The sequence below is a fragment of the Gossypium hirsutum genome, chromosome D11 (assembly GCF_007990345.1).
Source record: "Gossypium hirsutum isolate 1008001.06 chromosome D11, Gossypium_hirsutum_v2.1, whole genome shotgun sequence".
Taxonomy (NCBI): domain Eukaryota; kingdom Viridiplantae; phylum Streptophyta; class Magnoliopsida; order Malvales; family Malvaceae; genus Gossypium; species Gossypium hirsutum.
Window position 1 is genome coordinate 41,646,374 of NC_053447.1, and position 21,235 is coordinate 41,667,608.

The 21,235-nt window shown below is 36.4% G+C and overlaps 1 non-coding gene across 1 annotated transcript; it reads right to left on the reverse strand.

Moving 5' to 3' along the window:
* Positions 1 to 17,227: 17,227 nt before the first annotated feature.
* On the reverse strand, positions 17,228 to 17,333 carry LOC121224035 (small nucleolar RNA R71). The gene has a single exon (XR_005921499.1). It is a non-coding gene; the product is annotated as a small nucleolar RNA R71 (small nucleolar RNA).
* Between the last annotated feature and the right edge of the window lie 3,902 nt (positions 17,334 to 21,235).

Below are 21,235 nucleotides of genomic sequence, written 5' to 3' on the forward strand. Positions count from 1 at the left end.
TGCTCGTCACATTGTATTGACCGAGGATAATTCAGATTCAAGGTTCAGAGATTAGAACAAGAGAGGATCATTCAAGCCTGCTCAATCGTCTCCCTTAAAGAAATTTAGAAATGAAACAAGTTGGTTAGCTGCTCCTTACGACTTTATTAACCGAGAGAAACCGAGACAAAGCAATTTCCAGTCAGTCAATGCTCCACGCCGAGTGTTGGAGTGTAAGAAAAGTGGAGAGAATCATTCCGACATGTAATGAATATAATAAAAGACATTTTGGAGCTACCGATCGCTTTCTCCGTAACTGTCCCAAGAATCAAAGTAATTTTGAAAATCAATCAAATAAGCTCGAAGCAACCTCTCATTGGGGTAGAAGATCTGGAAATGCTAGAAATACTACTCCCCATCTAGGAAAGATTAACGAGATGAATGAATGGTTAAAAGTGAGAACACCAGCTAGAGCTTATGCAATTTGGGCTCAAGAAGAAGCTATTGCTCCAGATGTTATTGCGGGTACTTTTTATCTCTTTGATATTAATGTATATGCATTGATTGATCCTTGATCAACTTATTCATATATATGCACTACATTAGTACACAAAAAGAAAATACATGTTGAATTTACTGAATATGCTATTAAGGTTATAAATCTTAAAAATACATGTTGAATTTACTAAATATACTATTAAGGTTACAAATCTTATAGGTCGGTGTGTTCTAATTAATCAGTTATGTAGGTTTTGCCCACTGAAAATTAGGGGTTATGACTTTCCCGCTAGTTTGATGCTGTTACCTTTTGATGAATTCGATGTGATTCTAGGAATGGACTGGTTAACTTAGCATGATGCTATTGTGAGTTGTAGAAAAATGTATTATGTTAAAATGTCAGAATGGTAAGTGGGTCCGAATTGAATCAGATAGATTGGATGGTACATCCAGTATAACTTCTGTTACGACGGCACGAAAATATGTTAAAAAGGGTTGTGAAGCATATCTCACTTATATTACTGACTCCAGAGCTTCAAAAACGAAACTAGCACAGATTCTAGTGGTATGTGAATTCTCGGATGTATTTCCAAAAGAGTTGCTTGGGCTACCTCCAACCCAGGAGGTTGATTTTGGTATTGAATTAATGCTGGGAACATCCTGATATCTATAGCACCATATAGAATGACACCTGCAAAATTGAAAGAGTTGAAAGCATAGTTGCAAGAGTTGTCAGATAGAGGCTTTGCTCGACCTAGCTTTTCTCCTTGGGGTGCTCCTTTTTATTCGTTAGGAAGAAAGATGGATCTATCCGGTTATGTATTGATTATTGACAACTCAAAAAAGTGACAATAGAGAAAAAAATAGCCATTGCCGTGTATTGATGATCTGTTTGACTACTTGAAAGGTGCAACATTATTTTCGAAGATTGATCTTCGTTCTGGCTACTATCAGTTATGAGTTAAAGATTTGAATGTACTACAAACTGCATTAAGAACCAGGTACGGACATTATGAATTTGTAGTGATGTCGTTTGGTTTAACCAAAGTGCCTGCAGTATTTTTAGATCTGATGAATAGAATTTTTAGATTGTATCTAGATCGATTTGTTATAGTTTTCCTTGATGATATTTTGGTTTCTTCACGAGACGAATCTGAGCATGCTGAACATTTGCGAATTGTTTTACAAACTTTACTCAAAAAAAATTATTCTCTAAGTTTAGCAAATGTGACTTTTGGCTTGAGAAGTTTATTTTCTATACATGTTATGCTGGCAGATGGCATCAGAGTAGATCTGAGTAAAATTTCAGCTATTATTGATTGGAAGCCTCCGAGAAATATATCTGAGATTAAAAGTTTTCTAGGACTAGCTTGATAATACAGAAGATTCATAAAAGGATTCTTGATAATAGCTGCACCAATGACGCGACTATTACAAAAAGATGTGAAGTACGAATAGTTCGAGAAGTGTCAACAAAGTTTCGACCAGCTGAAAGCACTGTTGACCGAAGCACCCATTCTAGTTCAACCTGAATCGGGTAAAGAATTTGTGATTTTCAGTGATACATCTTTAAATGGTTTAGGTTGTGTTTTGATGCAATAAGGCAAAGTAATATCATATGTTTCTAGACAATTGAAGCCGTACGAAAAGAATTATCCAGCACATGACTTAGAATTAGAAGCTATTATGTTTGCGTTGAAAATTTTGCGACACCATTTGTTTGGCGAAAAATGTCACATTTTTACTGATCATAAAAGTTTGAAGTATTTAATTTCACAGAAAGATTTGAACCTGAGACAGCGTAGATAGCTCAAACTTTTGAAAGATTATGATTTGATTAATGATTATCTTTCGGGAAAAGCAAATGGAGTGGTTAATGCTCTAAGTAGAAAATCGTTGTTTGCTTTGCGAGTGTTGAATATGCAACTGTCATTGTCTATTGATGGTTTGATTTTAAAAGAGTTAAAAGCGAAATCATTGTTCTTACAAGAGATTTGTGAGATCTTCAAGGAAGAAACATTGAATTTGGGTTGTTGTTGATCGTCTGACGAAGTCTGCACACTTTATTCCAGTGCGTACAGATTTCTCCCTTGAGAGATTAGCTGAGTTATACATTTATGAGATCGTTAGATTACACAGGGTGCCAATCTCTATCATTTCTGATAGAGATCCACGGTTTACATCACGATTTTAGAGAAAGTTACAAGAAGCTCTTGGTACGCAATTATGATTTGGCATCGAATTTCATCCTCAGACCGATGGTTAGTCTGAGCGAGTCATTCGGATACTCAAAGATAAGCATCATTGTTGCGTATTAGAGTTCGAAGGCAACTGGGAAATATATTTGTCGTTGGTTGAATTCGCGTATAATAATAGTTATCAGTTGAGCATAAAAATGGCACCGTATGAAGCTCTGTATGGTCGAAAATGTCGAACTCTGCTATATTGGACTAAGCTTAGTGACAAAAAGATACACTGAGTTGATTTGGTTTGTGAGACTGAAGGAAAAGTAAAAGTGATCTAAGATAGTTTGAAAGTAGCTTCAGATTGTCAGAAATCTTATGCGGATCTTAAGCGTAAAAACATAGAATTTAAAGTCAGCAACAAAGTATTTTCGAAAGTATTGCCTTGGAAGAAAGTGCTTCGGTTCAGTAGCAAAGGAAAGCTAAGGCTGCGATTTATAAGGCCCGTCGTGTATCGATTGACTTTACCGTCAAAATTAGAAAAGATTCATAATGTCTTTCATGTGTCTATGTTACAATGGTACCAATCTGACCGTTCACATGTTATCTCCCCGACAAATAACGAGATTCAGCCTGATATGTCGTATAGTGAAGAACTGATCTGAATTCTGGCTCGAGAGGTGAAAGGATTGAGAAATAAGAACATAGTTTACTAAAAGTTCTCTGGGAGCAACATAGAATAGAAGAAGCTGCCTAGGAACCTGAGGCAGCTATAAGAAAGTAATATCCTAACCTCTTTTCTAGTAAGATCTTCGAGGATCAAAATTTCTTTAGGTTGAGAGTTGTAACAGCTCGTTTTTAGTGGAATCAAAATAGTGGTTTCAAGACCAAAAATCTAATGTGTGAATATCTATTTATTTATTATTTTAATTTCTACAACATGTTAGTAGAATCATATAAAAATTTCGTTAAGAAATTTTACCGTTTGCATGCTTAATTCCATAAAAAGGATTAAATTGCAAAAGGTGCAAAACTTGAGTTCTATAAATTAAAGAGATTTATTAGCTTTGAATTTAAATGGTTGGAGGTTTTATGTTGTAATTATATCATTGATATGGTTAATGGAAAATATGGGCATGGTTTACTAAATTTTTAAAAGTTAAAATTTATGGTAAAAATGGTAATTAGTAAAACAATCATAAAACAAATAATAGAAAATTTAGTGCTCATCTTCATGAGCTTTCTTCTCCACTAAAATTTGGCTTGTAAAACCCCATTTTTGGAGCTTGAATGCTCGGTTAAGCTTTTGGGAATGCATGTTATGACTTTTAACTCCCTTTTTAATGATTTTTACACTTTCAAAGTCGTTGTAGCTTAATCTAGCTAGCCCAAGGACTAATTTGCAAAATTGTTAAACTTATAGGGTGTTACCATGAATTAAATCATGTGAATTTGATGTTTGGTGGAAGAAAATAAATATATTTTGCTAGATAAATAACTTTTGTGAAATGAATTTTGTTGAAAATGTCAATTAGGGGTTAAATTGAAAAATTGAAAAATTAAAAAGTTCATGGTGAAAATTGTGAAATAATGAAATTTATGAGTTGATAGGGACCTATATGAAATTCAACTAGCTTGGGTTAGGGGTGGAATTGCATGAATTTCATTTATTGAGCTTAAGGACTAAATTGAAAAAAATCAAATGTGTAGGGGCAATAGTGTAATTTTGTTAACATGTGAATTTGGATTGAATTGAATAGACTAGTTATTAAATTGGTTGAATTAATTTATTTAGATCAAGATAGATATCAACCGAATTTAAATCGAAGGGAAAGGGAAAGTTGTGGATTAGTCGAACGTACACCTTCGCTATAGTGACGATGTAAGTTCATAGTAATTAAATTATATCATTTGACTCCCTTACATTTTTGTATTTTATAATCAAGTAGTAAATTATTATATAATTATACCCCTGATTGCACCTACGCGCCCTATTGTACTTCGGTACCTCTGATCGCACTTACGTGCCCCTGTTATACTTCGGTACCCCTGATCGCACTTACGTACCCCTATTCTACTTTGGTACCCCCGATCATACTTACGTGCCCCTGTTGTACTTTGGTACCCCTGATCGCACTTACATGCCCTGTTGTAATTTGGTACCCCTGATCGCATTTACGTGCCCTGTTGTACTTTGGTACCCTTGATTGCACTTACATGCACCTATTGTACTTCGGTACCCCTGACCGAACTTTTATGCCCTGTTGGACTTCGGTACTCCCAATAGCACTTTCCTGTCGTGGTTACATTTCGGTAATGTTTATTAAGTAAAATAGGGGTTCACTCATTTAATGTTAAGTTAAATAAATTGCTATGTACTTACTAAGTTTTATAAGCTTATATGAGTTTATGTGTCATTTTGTGGATTACTTTTGCTGACTTGGGACAGATTGAAACTTCGGCTCACATTATCCATCATCATTAGTAGCTTTTGAACTCTTTTGGAATTGTGGCATGTATATGTGGCTTTAACTATATATGTATATGTGTCTAGTTCAGTTTGATATAAAAGTGAATCACTAAATTGTGTGTTTGGACACTTAGTTTTTTAGGTTGTACATATGTATCTTTTGACTTGATAAATTGGTATGTTTTGGTAAGTAAATTAAATGATATGTATCATCTATAGATGTAAATATGTACAACCAATGTTTTGGTAAGTAACTAAATTTTCTGAGTTTCTGATTTAGTTCCGACTTGTTTCTAACGTGTTTTTAGAGCCTCAAGGGCTCGTATAAAGGACAACATCTATGGTTTGGATTAGTTTTAATAATATTACCAATATGGTTTGAAATGTTTGAATTTTTTATTCGTTTGTGTTTAAAATTAAGGTAATGCTCTGTAACCCTGTTTCAACAACGGATACAGGTTAGGGGTGTTACATACATTCTTAATGAAGTGGTGCATTAGCATGATAATTTGTGATATGATTGATTCAATTGTATAATGATTGTGATTATGAATTGCATAATGAAATATGAGATATGATACATGAAAACCATTGGTAATGCAAGTTTAAATACCTTTTATTGCTCCCAAAAAAGTCAAAGCTTAAATTGTAAAAGTAACTTTGGGGACTAAATTGTAAATTATTCTAATGAGGTGGGCTCTAACGCAAAGAAGAGGAATCAGTAGACTGGATAATAAAAGAATGGATTTCAACCTTTTGTTCCGTTTCATTTGAACTACAAATTTCTTAGTAGGAGACATGATGGTTATGGGTATGTACACTTGGCTGTTTAATTGATATCGGTGAAGGAAGTGCGATAGTATTATATAAAGGAGAGATGTTGTTCTCTGGGCTGTTCTTTCTTTTTTATAACATTCCTTCATCTTTTTTTTCTAGTTTGTTCTAGAAGAAAGAAAGGTTAAGGAGTGTTATCAATGGAGGAAAGAAGCTAATGTTTGTGCCTAAGTAATCGAGAATTTATCAAATTGGTAAGCTTCCTAATTTGTCTGTGTTCGGAGATTCAAGAAAAGGGAAGAAAGTTAAGGATTTTAGTTAATCCATCGATTCTATTCTATATGGGGTAAGGTTGTGGATAATCATTTAAATGGCTTCTACATGTAAAGAAATTATGGTTCTTATGATAATGAACTGTCTTCGTTGAATTTATGAAATGGTTGTTATGCTTTGTTGACTAATAAGGCTCAAGTAGCAGGGCAAAAGCTAGGTAGATGGATTGGCATCTACTTCCAAGTGAGTTCTAGAACTTAGGTCTTTAATATATGTTTACCTTTTCGGTATCATGTGTTAGGTGTGTTAACTTTTGTTTTGCAAATGATGAATTATTCCACGACTGAATGACGATATATCGTGATGCATGTTGTATGTAGATATGAAATGCATAATCAGTTGTAAGTTTAACCACGTTTAATAGATGAAATGTATGGTGTACTATGTGTCATGCATGGATAGTAGTATTGGTTGACTACTTGTGTATTGAACGCATGTGTATGAATTACGTGAAGAGTTGCGGAGGGTTGTCAAAGTGTGATTGATATGGGAGGCAGAGAAGGAGATCATGATATGTTATAATGTTTTACTTTCGTATAGCTTGTGAATGCAAACTAAGATTGGCAAATGACCCCAGCCTTGCGGGGGAACACTTATGTGTTAAAATTAACAAGGCGAATTTACAGAGGTTTGGGCAAACTATAAAGAAAATGAATATTAATGATATTTGGCTTTGCAGAGGTTCGAGCAGACTGTACGGAGAAAGTTGCACACTAGTATATAAGAGCCCTTTATAGGATGTATAAAAGACCTTTAAGGGTAGTAAAGGACTCTATGGAGTCGAAGGATTTAAATGGTATGAATGAGTGCAAGTCTATAGCCATGGCATGATCTAGGGAGGTCTGCCAGACTCTCCTAAATGCCATAATCCAGTTGCGGTCCGCGAGACAATATATGTATGTGAATCCGTGAATATGTTTGTACCTATGTTCTGTAAAATGTTAGATCTGCTTTTATATGTCCGCTAAGAATGTGTTTGTTTACTTGTAATCCATTACTATGCGTGAATCCAAAGGTATTAGTTATATGTTCATAAGAGTCGCATGAAGACATGATAGTTCATCAAGACTACCTTACAAGTTGGAGTCCGTCAGGACTATTTTACAAGCATGAATTCGTCAATGTGATTCTGTAGATAAAGGATTTGCTCTTATGAATTCGCCTACTAGTAATTTATAGGCAGTAGTATGGGCTATCTATTACTGTGCGGCACCAGATTTGTTGTTAAAGCTTAGACTCGAAGCTAGACATGGAATTCTATATTATGAATAGATGTAGAATCGTTAGCATATTGGAATCCATTTCTATATGAAGATATTTTCTTATAAATTTGTATCTAAACATATGAATCCGTAAGTCAGTATTCGCATATGTTTTTGGTTTTCCAAGAAGGGGCAGTTATTCACCAAGATGGTCTATCTCCCAAGAGGAAGCCACAAAAACTATCCATCAAAAGAGTGTCCACAAGATTTAATTGTCATGTAGTAATCCGCTTTAAAGAGGTTAGTAAAGGTATTTCATGTTTGTACCAATGGCGAGCTGGTAACATGATGTCAGCTATCCAATCACTGGAAATGGACAACAGAGAATAATCCATAACGGGTTCTATAAAGAAAAATGAGGAAGAGGAAGTTCATGGCACAAAAGGTAATATATCAACTTACGAGATGCTTCGATATGTGTGGTATTAAGACTAAGCTAATAAGATTGGCAAACTAATTTAGTACAAGATTACATGTAACACCCCAAGCCCGACCAAATCACCAAGTTCGAGTACTGAATGGTAATAAGACCTGAATAACTGGTTAGCATATATAAATAAAAAAGATTTCATTATTTACGACTTAGAGTTTTTACTCTACTTCTTTCTTCAATCCACAAGTTTAGAGGGATAAGGAAACTTACCAGTTCCCAATCTCTCTACTTCTAGATTCCAAATCATGCAACGGATGCAACATACAGAGCTTCCTTCAATTACATCATCTTCTTCTTCGAAGCGACTGAAGAAGATGATGCTTAAAGAGAAAGATTTGGGAAACAGAATTGAGAGGAATTATGTTTCCATACACACCCATATATATACTCCATCGACACAGTCTCCAAAGACCATTACCACCACTAAATCCTATTCATTTTGTCTCTCACTATAGAATCAATCAATTCCAATCTAACTAAACTATGATTGAAATCTAATCATTCCTAACCAACCACTTAAGTTTCTAAATATCTTATTAGATTCAAAAAGTTTATATTTCTATACAATTGGCTCTTGGACTATTCTTTAAGTTATGGTCCTTAGGAGAATTAGGTGTGACAACTCCCCCACCCTTAACGAAAATTTTGTCCTCAAAAATTTCCTTTTGTGGCTAGTCTTGTGTCGTCTCAAGGAAAACTTGTCCTTCCTTGGATAGACATCCCTACTTACCTTAGTAGTCTAGTTTAACTTTGAATCATCTTAATCTTCCTAAACGACCTCACTCAAATGGTGGATTCGTATTTCTCACGTACAATGGTTTTTCGCCCACAAGTGATCTTTTTTCCATTATTAACAGGGTCTCTTGCTTACACCTTATGCCAGATGGTTTCCACGACAAAAATTACTAAACTGAGTCTATCTGAGTGCATGTTAATTCTGGCAAATACTTGATGTACAGTTCACTCGGCGAATTCTCCCACTTTTCTATTTATCGAAGGGTTGAAAAAACCCTTCCTCAGATCAACAAGTGTCAGAAATAGGTTTGAGGACACGAAAATTTTAGTACCTTTTTTAATCAAATCTTCCTTCAGATATTTGGTTATTTAAACTGAGAATTGTATAAATCTTTTTATCTAATATCAATATGTTTCCCCCCAATTTTTTTGTCGTTTGAATTCCTTCTTGAACCCTAAGTTGTCTTTCTTCAAGTCCCTACTTCCTTTCCTTTCTTCCTTCTTAGACCCTCCACCAGAGTTACTTGCCTTCCATGACCACTTCTTACCTTCCAAGTAATTCTTTCTTTTCATTTTCTGTAGTCCAGCATTATATCATTATGCTCGGGGTTGCATCAACGTCAAGTGGACGAGCCAGGGGTTTTGATCCTTGAAATTTTACAGTTACAAATTATGGTTGTTCCTATTCCTTAGGAACCAATACTTATTCAGGGATGGCACCGCACTGTATAGGTGCTCCACCGCTCAGAAGGAAATGGTAAACTATAAGGCAGCCCAAGGTAGCCGATTGCCCAACTTCGCATATCACTTCGAGATCATCACAGGGGAGAGACGCCTAAGTGATTCCAGTGAGGGATCCATTCTACCTCTCTACTTGTTGAAAGTTGGCTTCCATCTTCCCTTACATCCTCTTTTCAGTGCTATACTTAAAGTGTACGAAATTGCACTGGGGCAATTGTCTGGTTTATCCTGGTGGAACTTGATGGTATACTTCCTGCACTGCAGTAGCCACAATGAGCCACCCCTTCTTAGCGTCTTCCAACGCTTTTACTGATTGAAGGTTTTGACTCAAGGGCCTTTAAATGGGATGGTTTACTTCAGTGTTTGCCAGGGCTGCTAACCCATTCTCAAGGATTGGGCTCCAAACCTTCGTCTACACCGCAATAAATTTACTTTGGTAAAAACAAAATGCCCAATGGTTTTGAATTTTCCACGAGGTGGTCTATTCCTACTAAGTCTACTTGCTACCAATCTCAGCCCTTAGACACAAAGATCACTGTAGCGCAAGTTGCTAGATTGATTCATAAGAAGACTCTTTACTGTCAGAAATGTCTTTTGTTACCACTTGGAGGGAAGAAGCCCAAATGATTGGTATTCATTCGATCGTTATCTTGACAAGAATCTTATAATGGTTCAATCCACTGAAAAGGCATGGCCGTTTTGGGTCAATAGCAAGTGAGCTTGGGCTTTTGTGGGAAAATGGAGGGAGCCTGGTCACTTCTTCTATACTATTTGCAATATTACACTCTACCACTCGCTTACCTCAACTCTAAGGTTCATGGGTGAGTCTTCTAGTAGGGACTTAATTTAAAACATTGTTGATCCTGATATTCCCCCTGTAGGTCCTACTCTTGTCCCCAACACCTCATCCTAGCCAAGAGTCACAGATATTGAGGCCTTATTTGAGAGTGCACAACAGACCATGGATGCGGTTGCTTCAAGTGCGCGAGTTGGCAGTAGCAGCCACAAGAGGTCGAGACATGAAAGGGGGTCCTCTAGCGCTGGGGAGAGCAGTGGCAACAGGTTGCCCCACCACAAGCTTGGCAAGAAATTTGTCTTTTCAAAGGGTAGATCGTCTGCTCCACAGTCAATTCCAAATGCAACGTTTCACTCACCTGATTCACCAACAGGCTCTGTCTCTTTCTTCAGATCTACCGAAGCTTTTTGTTGAGTCTTCCAATGCTGGGAAATTTCCTGCTACCACCTCAACCCCAACACTTCCTTTGTCGGTTCCCTCACTTATACTCCCCCTTCAAGGGTAGTCCAAACCTTCTTCCCTTGGTTAAATCACCTCCACGTGGGCTACTATCCAATTTCTCCTTTTTTTGTCTAACAACGAAACGACTAGGAGTTGTCCCTAGAATTGAAAGAGGTAGCCTACCCCTCCTCCCTCTCGACAAGCTGGCGGGTTTGATTTCCATGTTATCAGTAGAGAATAGCCTCGGAAGCTCGGCCCTCCTGCTGGCTTGTGCAAAATTCAAAGCCAAGTAGGTTGAATAAGAAAGGGCCCTCATTTCTAATGAGTAGTCTCTTGCCCAGCTTCACAAATCATAGTAGGCTTCCAATCCTTAGAGACCAAAGTAAAGGAGCTGGAGGAGAGGGTTTTCCAATTGGAGGCCTGCAAGCAACAACATCTCGCCAAGACGGAGCGCATCCAGAAGGAGAATGAGGAGGCATTGGTGAAGTACAAGGCGAACACCAAGTAAGGCATTCAAGATTTTCTACCTAGTTTAACGGCTAACCTGGTCTTACACACACAGGTCACCGCAAGTCCCCTTGACTTAAGTAGGGTAATTTTTAGTTGCCTTCGTCCGATTACTAATGCTAAACTTGGATTCAATGTGTACAACACTTCAAGAGCTTGTTTTGGGAATTTCAGAGGGAGTGGAACAATGTAAAACCCCTAATGTAACACCCCTTACCCGTATTTGACACCAGAATAGGGTACGAGGCATTACCAGAACACAAACGCTTGTAAACCTATTTAACCGTATTATAAAATTTCATCTAAATTAAAACTTTCAAATTTTTAACATGCTTTTATAATTCTTCACAATATACCCTCAAAATATTATATTCATAATAAATAAGGCCTATGAGGCCCGATACATACCCATGCAATTCAATGCTTTATTTCCATTCCATTCAGTTTACAATTTGTCATGCTCACAATTCAAATCATATCACTAGCAATTTCCATTTAATTCACGTACAATTCAATATTAGTAAGTTCAATACTAATACGTATTTACCATTTAACTCAACGTTTTTCGATTATACCATTCATTAACACATTTATGAAGTTCTCAATTTTGCAATGAAAGTGTCAGTTTATCTTAAATAACAACATGAATTCAACTCATCATCCCCTTTTTTGTCACTTTTCACTTCAAATATGAACTTACTATTTCATTACCTTTCCACACCCGTTTCCTATGCATATCACACAAGACATAAACATATCATTCAACCATAGTCGCAAGCTAGTGCATTTAAGCATAATTTTTTTTTGGAACTAACCACATGATAAACCATTTCACTAGAGATTACATAATTTAAACCTTACCACCCCTATCATGATCACAAGCATATTTCCATTTAGGCATTTATCATTTCAATGCATAACTTATAAGTTTAACGTGGCATAATCCAGCCAAAACTTGGTCAAAGCCTAAGCATGTACATCAACTATGTTAACCAAATAAACATATAGCATAAGCATTATGAGCATGGATGAGCACAACATTTATTAATGTATAAACTTACCAACATATGTTAATTCATAAACCATTCATGACATTACTTCAAGCTAAATCATATTCCAAATATACCATACACACATACTATGAAACTTTATTTTCCCACATGAGCTTAAATCATGACCAATAATGCAAAAATATAAGCATCATTTCTATTTCATCGTTTATTAATTATAATCGAGCATATTACCAATTATACACAAATAATTCATATATTTCCTATTTTTCCTCCTCCTCTCCATTCCACATCCTTAATGTGTATAACACACTTAAACAACATGAACCATACTTTCACTATTTTCCTGTATGTAAATTCAAACTATTTGTCTGAGTTAGAGTCACTAATTTATTTATATCTCGAGCTACCGAGCTCCAAATTAAGATCCGTTAATTTTCCCCAAAACTAGACTCATATATCTTCTTACTATAAAATTTTTAGAATTTTTTTTCTTATCCAATAAGTACAGTTTATTCTTTAAAGTTTCCCATGTTTCACTGCTCGACAGTTCTGACCTTTCTTCACTAAAAATTAATTATTTCATAGTACAAAAATTGGATAATGTTCTCATTTGTTTCTTTTGAAAATAGAACCATTGATTCTAAACATATAAAGTTTATCCCATAATTATTTTTGTACAAATTTTAATGGTTTTACAAAGTCAGAACAGGGGATTACAAAATCATCCTAGCCCTGTCTCACTAAAATTCAAATATCTCATAATATAAAACTCGTTTGCTTTCTATATCTCTTTCATGTGAAAATAGACTCATTCGGCTTTAATTTCATATCTTATTCACTCTCTAATTCAATTTCCACCATTTTTGGTGATTTTTCAAAGTCACACAATTGCTGCTGTCCAAAATTGTTTTGTTGCTAAATTTACTCTTTCATAATTTAACTTACTCCATTGTATCTTATCGATAGTTTGATCAAATATTGAGCACATTGTTCATAAATTTTCACACTTATACCTGCACTCATTCATCACATAGTCATATTCAATTACACTTAGTCGTTACATGATCTCATGTATTTCACTTAATCAATTTCCCGATGAACACTTCAGAATAATAACAGATACACGGTGGATCAGCACATAGCACCACCCTTATAGTCAATGATACTCGGTGGAATCAGCACATAGCAACCATCTTCATAATCAATAGTACCCGGTGGAATCAGCACATAGCAACCACCTTTATAATCAATGATATCTGGTGGAATCAGCACACAGCAACCACCTTTATAATCAATGGTACCTGGTACACGTAGTAGTCTGTACATAGTACTGCACACGTGACCATTACTATCTCTTTCACATAGTGGCCTGCACACAGCCCGTGCCATGCATGTGATCATTATTGTCACTTTATTCGTATCTTTTCTATTCCGAAGGTTCAACCAAAAAATTTCTCACTTTTCTTTTTCCCTGATCAAAGTCAATTTCTCGTCATTCTTGATTTATAATAACACATTTAACTTACTTAACACTCACATTATTCAGTTTAGTCCGAAAATCACACTCTGGAAAAAATTACAATTTTACCTCTAGGCTCGTAAAATAATTTTTATTCAATTTCCTTCATTTTAGGCCTAGCCAAACCATTTTCATAACTGTAGCAGTCCACAATTCTCACTTATTCACACACTTGTGACATATTCTATAACTTTTACAAATTAATCCTTTTAGGCATTTTCATCGAAAATAACTTAGTAAAAGACGTTCATCACACTCCAAACATTAATATTCTTCCATAAAACATAAAAATACATGCATATCATTCATGGATAAATTTTTAAACACAAACCCTGGCTCAAAATAATGGTAAAAATAGGTAAATCTTATTACGAAGATTTTAAAAACGTTAAAATCATTAAAAACGGGGCTAGAACGGACTTAAAATCGAGCTTGGAAGCTTGAAAAACCCTAGCCATTGTTTCTCCATGCAATTTTCGGCCTAGGGGGTGAAGATGGACAAAATTTGGCTTTTAATTTTGTTTTTAATTCATTTTAATAACTAAATGACCAAAATGCCCTTAATGAAAAACTTTGGAAACATGCCTAACCATGTCCATTTTTGTCCACCAACTTAACCAATGGTCTAATTACCATATAAGGACCTCCAATTTAAAATTTCATAACAATTGGACACCTTTAACATGTAGATCTCAACTTTTGGACTTTTTACAATTTAGTTCTTTTGACTAAATTGAGTGCCTAAATGTCGAAATTTTCGAACGAAATTTTTGACTAAATCGTTTTGTGAAATCGTATACCATAAAAATATAATAAAAATAAATTTTATCCTCGTCAAATTTGTGGTCCAGAAACCACTGTTCCGACTAGGCCCAAAATTGGGCTGTTACACCTAACCCTTATCCATTATCAGAATAGGGTTACAGAGCATTACCACAAAAATGTAACTTAAAATAATTAATTTCCAAAGATTTCATAAATCATAGCCAAATCCATTCCAACAGATGCATACCATCCTTTATTCAAGCCTTCAAGGCCTTAGAATCACTTTAGAAATGATTCAGGACCAAACCGAAAACATATGAAATCTGGAAATACGAATATTTATGTGTTTTTACATGCCCTTTTTAACTTAAAATCATGCTATTTCGGTTAAATTTTTGTCGAAAAATAATTAAATATTATAAAATAATTAAATTATGTTAAAAATATGAACATGATGAATTTTAATTAATTTTATAGTTAATTTTGATTAATTTTGACTATTTTCGACAGATTCGCACAAAGGGCGAAAATTGGCTCGGTAGAAAATACTCGAAGAATAAAATCGAGAAGCAATTTGAAGCATCGAGGCAAATTTATTTCTAGCCTAAGATGGTGCAAAAATGTGTGTTAATTAATTTTAATTTATTCCCAGTTTAATTTGGGCCAAATAAATTATTATTAATTAATTATGGAAAAAACGGGGGGTCTAGTTGAACTGAATCCAGTGAACCGAACCGGCCACCAATCGGGTTGCCCAGAACCATACATATGCTGACCCAAATCAGCATTTTAGCTGATTAAATAAGCTTGCAAAGAAGCCCTTGAAAAATTTCAACTTCGCATTCAAACCCCTCCAAAAATTGTGGCTTTCTAGATTTGCCCCAGGCTATTTTTACCAAAGTTGAATCTCTCAACTTTTTCATGTGTGTGGTTGGCCAAAGGGAACCTCTTTCGCTGATGGAATTTGCTATTTTTAGTAGACACAATCAACTATAAAACTCATCCCTCACACTCTCATTCTCTCTTCTCCTCTCTCACTTTCTCTCAACTTTTCCTTCCCATTTTCCTTTTTGTTCAAGTGCCAATTTCTTCTCTTGGGAAAGAGGTCCTCATCAGCCATTGTTGAGTAGCAATTAAAGTGTTCATAAGCCACCTTGATAGCCAATGAAAACAGATAACGAAGAACGAAGAAATCAGTTAAGCCACGGAGAAACACCGGATTCGCTTCTTGTTCCCTATCTCTTTAAATTTTGTTGTTGTTTTGACAAACATGTTTATGGATATTTATGCTATTGAAATGGTTATTTTAATCAATCTAGCTTAAATTTAATCCGTGTTGGGTTGATTATATTTTTCCTGCTTGAATTATTGAAATTGTGTTTGTGCTGTTATTGGCCTCGGTAAGATGCTTGATTAAGTAAAATCATGCCTAAGTTATTCTTGCAATATTAATTGTTAGATAACTAATGAATTAATTATTAAATCATATTGAAATTGTAATTAATTGACACAATACTTATTCAGTGCATGTTTATTCTTCTAAGGTAGCTGAAGTTAATTTAGCATTATATTTGGCGATACATATGCCTTGCATAACTTGCAAGATTATTGTGATTAAACTGTTTCAAGGTAGAAATACTCTGTTACCTCGCTTGATCTTTTATATGCTTGAAGATTGATTAATCGCTTGGATTGACATTGGAAAATGTTCAAGAGATTGATTAATTTAATAAGTATGTATGAGCAGTAGTTAGCAAATTACAGAGTTGCCGTGAATTTTTTTGTAGCAGTATAAACATAAGTTTAATAATTCTAAGTTAAAGGAATGTAATTAATACAAAAAATTATATAATCTTGATTAAACCTTATTTGAAATTGTGCATTAGAACCTTTTTATTTTTAAATTTTTTTACTTAGTTTTTAACCCATAGTTGTTAATCATCTTTAGACCAAAATATTTTCCATCACCAAAGTGTTTTAACATTAATTTCATAAATATTTCTTTTTACAGTCCCTGTGGGTACGATAACTTGACATTTACTTGTCACTTTATTTCTTGTTACGATTGTGTACAGGTGCACATTTTTGTCGTTCCAAATTTTTGGCGCCGTTGCCGGGGACTATCTTAAAAAAAAGCCATCACTTGTGAATCTATTTTTACATTTTGGTTTATTTATTTTTCTGTTTAAATCTTTACTTACTTAATTTTTCTGTGATTATTTCAGGTGTTTATGAGTATTGACCAGATTATTGACTTACTCCCTGTGGACCTTGAAATAGAACGAACCTTTCGATAGCGAAGAAAACAAGCGAACCAGAGAAGGACCGAAGAGATAAACTTTGAGAATATGAATCAAAGAAACGGAGTAAACCTTGCTCAGAATCCTATCCTTATTACTGAAGATAGGGATAGAGCTTTACGACAGGATGCCATGCCAGTATTTAACGATTTTAATTTGGGTATTAGGAGACTCAAAATCAAGGCAGAACAATTCGAGCTAAAGCCAGTCATGTTCCAGATGCTTCAGACTGTAGGCCAATTCAGTGGAATGCCTACTGAAGATCCTCATCATCACTTAAGACTATTTATGGAAGTGACCGATTCTTTCAAGTTAGCTAGAGTACCCGAAGATGCATTACGACTAAAGCTGTTCCCATATTCACTAAGGGACAGAGCTCGTGCCTAGTTGAACTCATTGCCACTGAACTCCATTTTTACATGGCAAGAGTTAGTCGAGAGATTCCTCATGAAGTATTTCCCACCGAGCAAGAATGCCGAGTTGAGGAATGAGATCACTACCTTCCAACAAATGGATGATGAGTCCCTGTATGAAGCATGGGAAAGGTACAAAGAGTTATTATGAAAATGCCCTCATCATGGAATCCCACATTGCATTCAACTTGAGACATTCTGTAATGGTCTCAATGCTCACATGAGGATGGTAGTGGACGCCTCTCCTAATGATGCTTTCCTTTCTAAGTCTTATAATGAGGCTTACAAAATTATTGAGAGGATTGTTAGTAACAATTATCAATGGCCAACAATTCAAGCAGTGTTAGGAAGACGAGTCGCTGGAATACATAAAGTGGACGCTCTCACTTCACTCACATCTCAGGTATCTTCAATATCCTCAATGCTTAAGAATCTTACCACTAATGGGTCTAATAGTTTTGCAGCCCAACCACCTAACCAATTTGAAAATATAGTCTTTGTGTATTATGGTGAGGGACATTTGTTTGAAGAATGTCCATTGAACCCCGAATCTGTATATTACATGGGTAGGCAAGGACTGCAATCCAACTTTTATAACTCATCGTGGCGAAATCACCTGAATTTTTCCTAAAGTAACCAAGGGACTAGAACTAGTAACACTTACGCCCAACCTAGACCAACTCAGCTGCCTAGTTTCCCCCAACAAGTTCAGAAACCAACCCAAGTGGAACTATCCAATAGCTTAGGGAATCTATTGAAGGCGTACATGGTGAAAAATGATGCCACTCTAAGGAATTTGGAGAATCAAGTGAACCAACTTGCTACTGAACTCAGGAACCGACCACAAGGTGCTCTACCTAGTGACATGGAGAATCTGAGAAATCTGTGGAAGGAACATTGTAAAGCGTTGACATTGAGGAGCGGAAAGACAATAGAGCCCAATAGTGTAGAAGTAAATCGGCACTTGAACAAAAAGAAAAATAGGAAGGAAAAGTTGAGAGAAAGTGAGAGAGGAGAAGAGAGAATGAGAGTGTGAGGGATTAGTTGAATGATCAACAAAGGGTGGCTTTTATAGCTGATTGTGGCTGCTAAAAGTAGCAAATTCTATCAGCCAAAGAGACCCCCTCTACACTGTTGGGCACAACAAAGGGAACGAAATATCTGTGTGTATGTACGCAGTTTGGTCCTTGCTTTCTTTTTGTTTACTGCTTTTGACTCATCTCTTTTCCGCTTTTGGTCCGTGTTTCATTGTTTCTTTTGTTTAATTCTCTTTTTTCTCTCTTCCGATTGTTGGCTATGTTTTTCTTGTTTTTTTCCTCTCGATTCTTCTTGTTTCTTGTTTATTTTTTAGGCTTGTTAGTCCTATCGTGGATGCTTTCACCCTTTGGTTTCTTGGCTGCCTAGGTGTATCAGTAGTGGAAAGACCTGAAAATGAGTTGATTACAACAACGGAGGTGATAAACGAGTTATTGGCGAGACTGCACCGCCAAGAGCTATGAGGATTTTTTGCTGGAACTATCATGGGATTGGCAACCCTGCGACAGTTCGTGGGTTGAAGCAACTCCTCGTTGCTAATACCCCTGATGTTGTCTTTCTTTGTGAAACAAAAGTCCAGTCTAATAGTTTTACTCATATCCGATCTATATGCAGGATGGAAGGTTGCGTGGCGGTTAACTCGGAAGGCAAGAGTGGCGGTCTTGCTTTGTTGTGGAGAGAGGGTGTCAAGGTCGAGGTCTAAAATTTTTCCAACTATCATATTGACTCCCTAGTTTCGTTGGAGGAGAGTAAGGTGATCCGATTTACGGGCTTCTATGGAAATTGTGACCTAAATGCTAGGAATCTGTCATGGGATATGTTAAGGAGGGTTAAGAGAATGGTTAAGGAGGGATGGATTGTTGGGGGCGATTTTAATGCTATTCTTAACAATGCTGAAAAGGATGGGGTCGAAAGAAACCAAGGAGAGTGATGGAGGATTTTAGTGATATGTTTGAAGAACTGGCATTGGTGGATGTTAAGACTACTAATGCGTGGTTTACGTGGTCAAACAACAGAGAGGGCCCTAACCCTATTAAGGAGAGACTGGACAGGTTCCTTATCTCAGAGGACTTGGTTGAGAAGTTGCCTTTTATTAATACTAGAGTGGTGCAGCAGTCTAAGTCTGACCATGATTCTATTCTCCTTAATATGGTTGGTAACAAGCCGGAGGAGAAAGAAAGCTAGCAGAGGACATGGTTTAAGTATGACGCTTGCTGGGCTAAGGAGCAGGAAGCCAGGAATATTATTAAATGTATCTGGGATGATAAGAATAGCGACATGATGAATAAGATGGAAAACGTCCGAAAGGAGCTTGGACCGTGGCAATATAGAAGGTAAAGGAGAATGAAATATGATATCAACAGGTTGGAAAAGAAGATTGGAAAGATTATGGATGGGCCTATCAACATGGGATCGTTGAACCTTCTAAAGACTACTCATGACCATCTTGGCAAGTTGTATAACGCGGAAGAGAAGTATTGGGCGCAAAGGGCTTATAACCAATGGTTAAGAGAAGGTGACAGGAATACCCGTTATTTCCATGTACGGGTTACGGGGCGTAAGAAGAAAAATCCTATTGATAAGCTGAAAGATGTGAACGGTGTGTGGTATGAAGATAAGAATGAAATCTGTCATATTGCTTGGAGCTACTTCCATAACCCGTTCAAAACTTCTATTAGGTCAAATGAGGATGTTGATCTTGTTTTTGTTCCGAAGTGTATTACCAACAATATGAATTGCTAGTTCAACAGGGATTTCTCGAATGAGGAGATAATGGGGGCTTTTAAGCAAATGGACCCCAGGAAAGCTCCGGGGATTGATGGTCTGTCTGGGAACTTTTTTAAAGATCATTGGCAGATAGTTGGCAGCGATGCTCTTAGGACTTGTCGCGACATCCTCAACGGAAATAAGAATGTGGATTGTATCAATTATACCCTTACTGTTATGATTCCTAAGATTAAGAACCCTTGTGATATGACTAACTTTCGCCCTATAAGTTTGTCCAAGGTCATTTATAAGATTGTATCAAAAGTCTTCACGAACCAGCTCAAAGTGGTGCTTCCCTAGTGCATCAGTCAAAATCAAAGTGCCTATGTTCCTGGCCGGATGATCCATGATAATGTCTTGGTTTCTCATGAGCTTATGCACTATCTACACAGCTCTAAAAACGGTCCAAATAAGGGTTACGTGATCAAGCTCGATATGAGCAAATCTTATGATCGGGTGGAGTGGAGCTTGCTCGAAAAAGTGATGTTAAAAATAGGATTCTCTAGTAATTGGGTTAAAAAAATTATGAACTGCATTTGTATGGTCCGGTATAGAGTAAAGTGCAATTGGAATCTTACGGATGTTATTACTCCGGAAAGAGGACTTCACCAAGGAGATCCCTTTTCCCCTTACTTATTTCTATTTTGCATGGATGTTCTCTCCCGTATGTTGTTAGATGCTCAAGCGAATAATGAGTTAAAGGGTATTTGTGCGAGTAAGGATGGCCCTAGAATTAACCATTTTTTCTTTGATGATGATGCTCTTTTGTTTGTCAGGAACCAACGCAAAGAGGTGGATGTTTTCATGAAAACTTTGGACAACTTCTCTCGGATGTCGGGTCAGAGTATAAACTTGGAGAAGTCTACGGTGTGCTTTAGCCCTAATACTCCTGTTTTCCATCCTACGGCCTTGGGGAGTTTGCTTAAGATGAAAGTTGTGGATAAGCTCGACAGCTACTTAGGTCTTCCCATCCCTGCTGCTAAAAAGAGATCAAGTATTTTTAAGATTGTCTTGGACCGCATATCTTGCAGAATCAATAGTTGGTCAAAACGGCTTTTGTCTAATGGCAGAAAGGAGATCTTTATTAAGTCTGTTCTCCAATCGCTCCCAACTTATGCTTTTTCAGTTTTCATGGCTCCTAAAGGGGTGATCAAGGAGATCCAGTCCATGATGCACCGGGTTTGGTGGGGAGGGGGCACTACACCAAAACAGGCTTTTAGCGGCTCTTTTTTAGGCCTTTAGCGCGCTTTTTAGCACCGCTAAAAGTATTA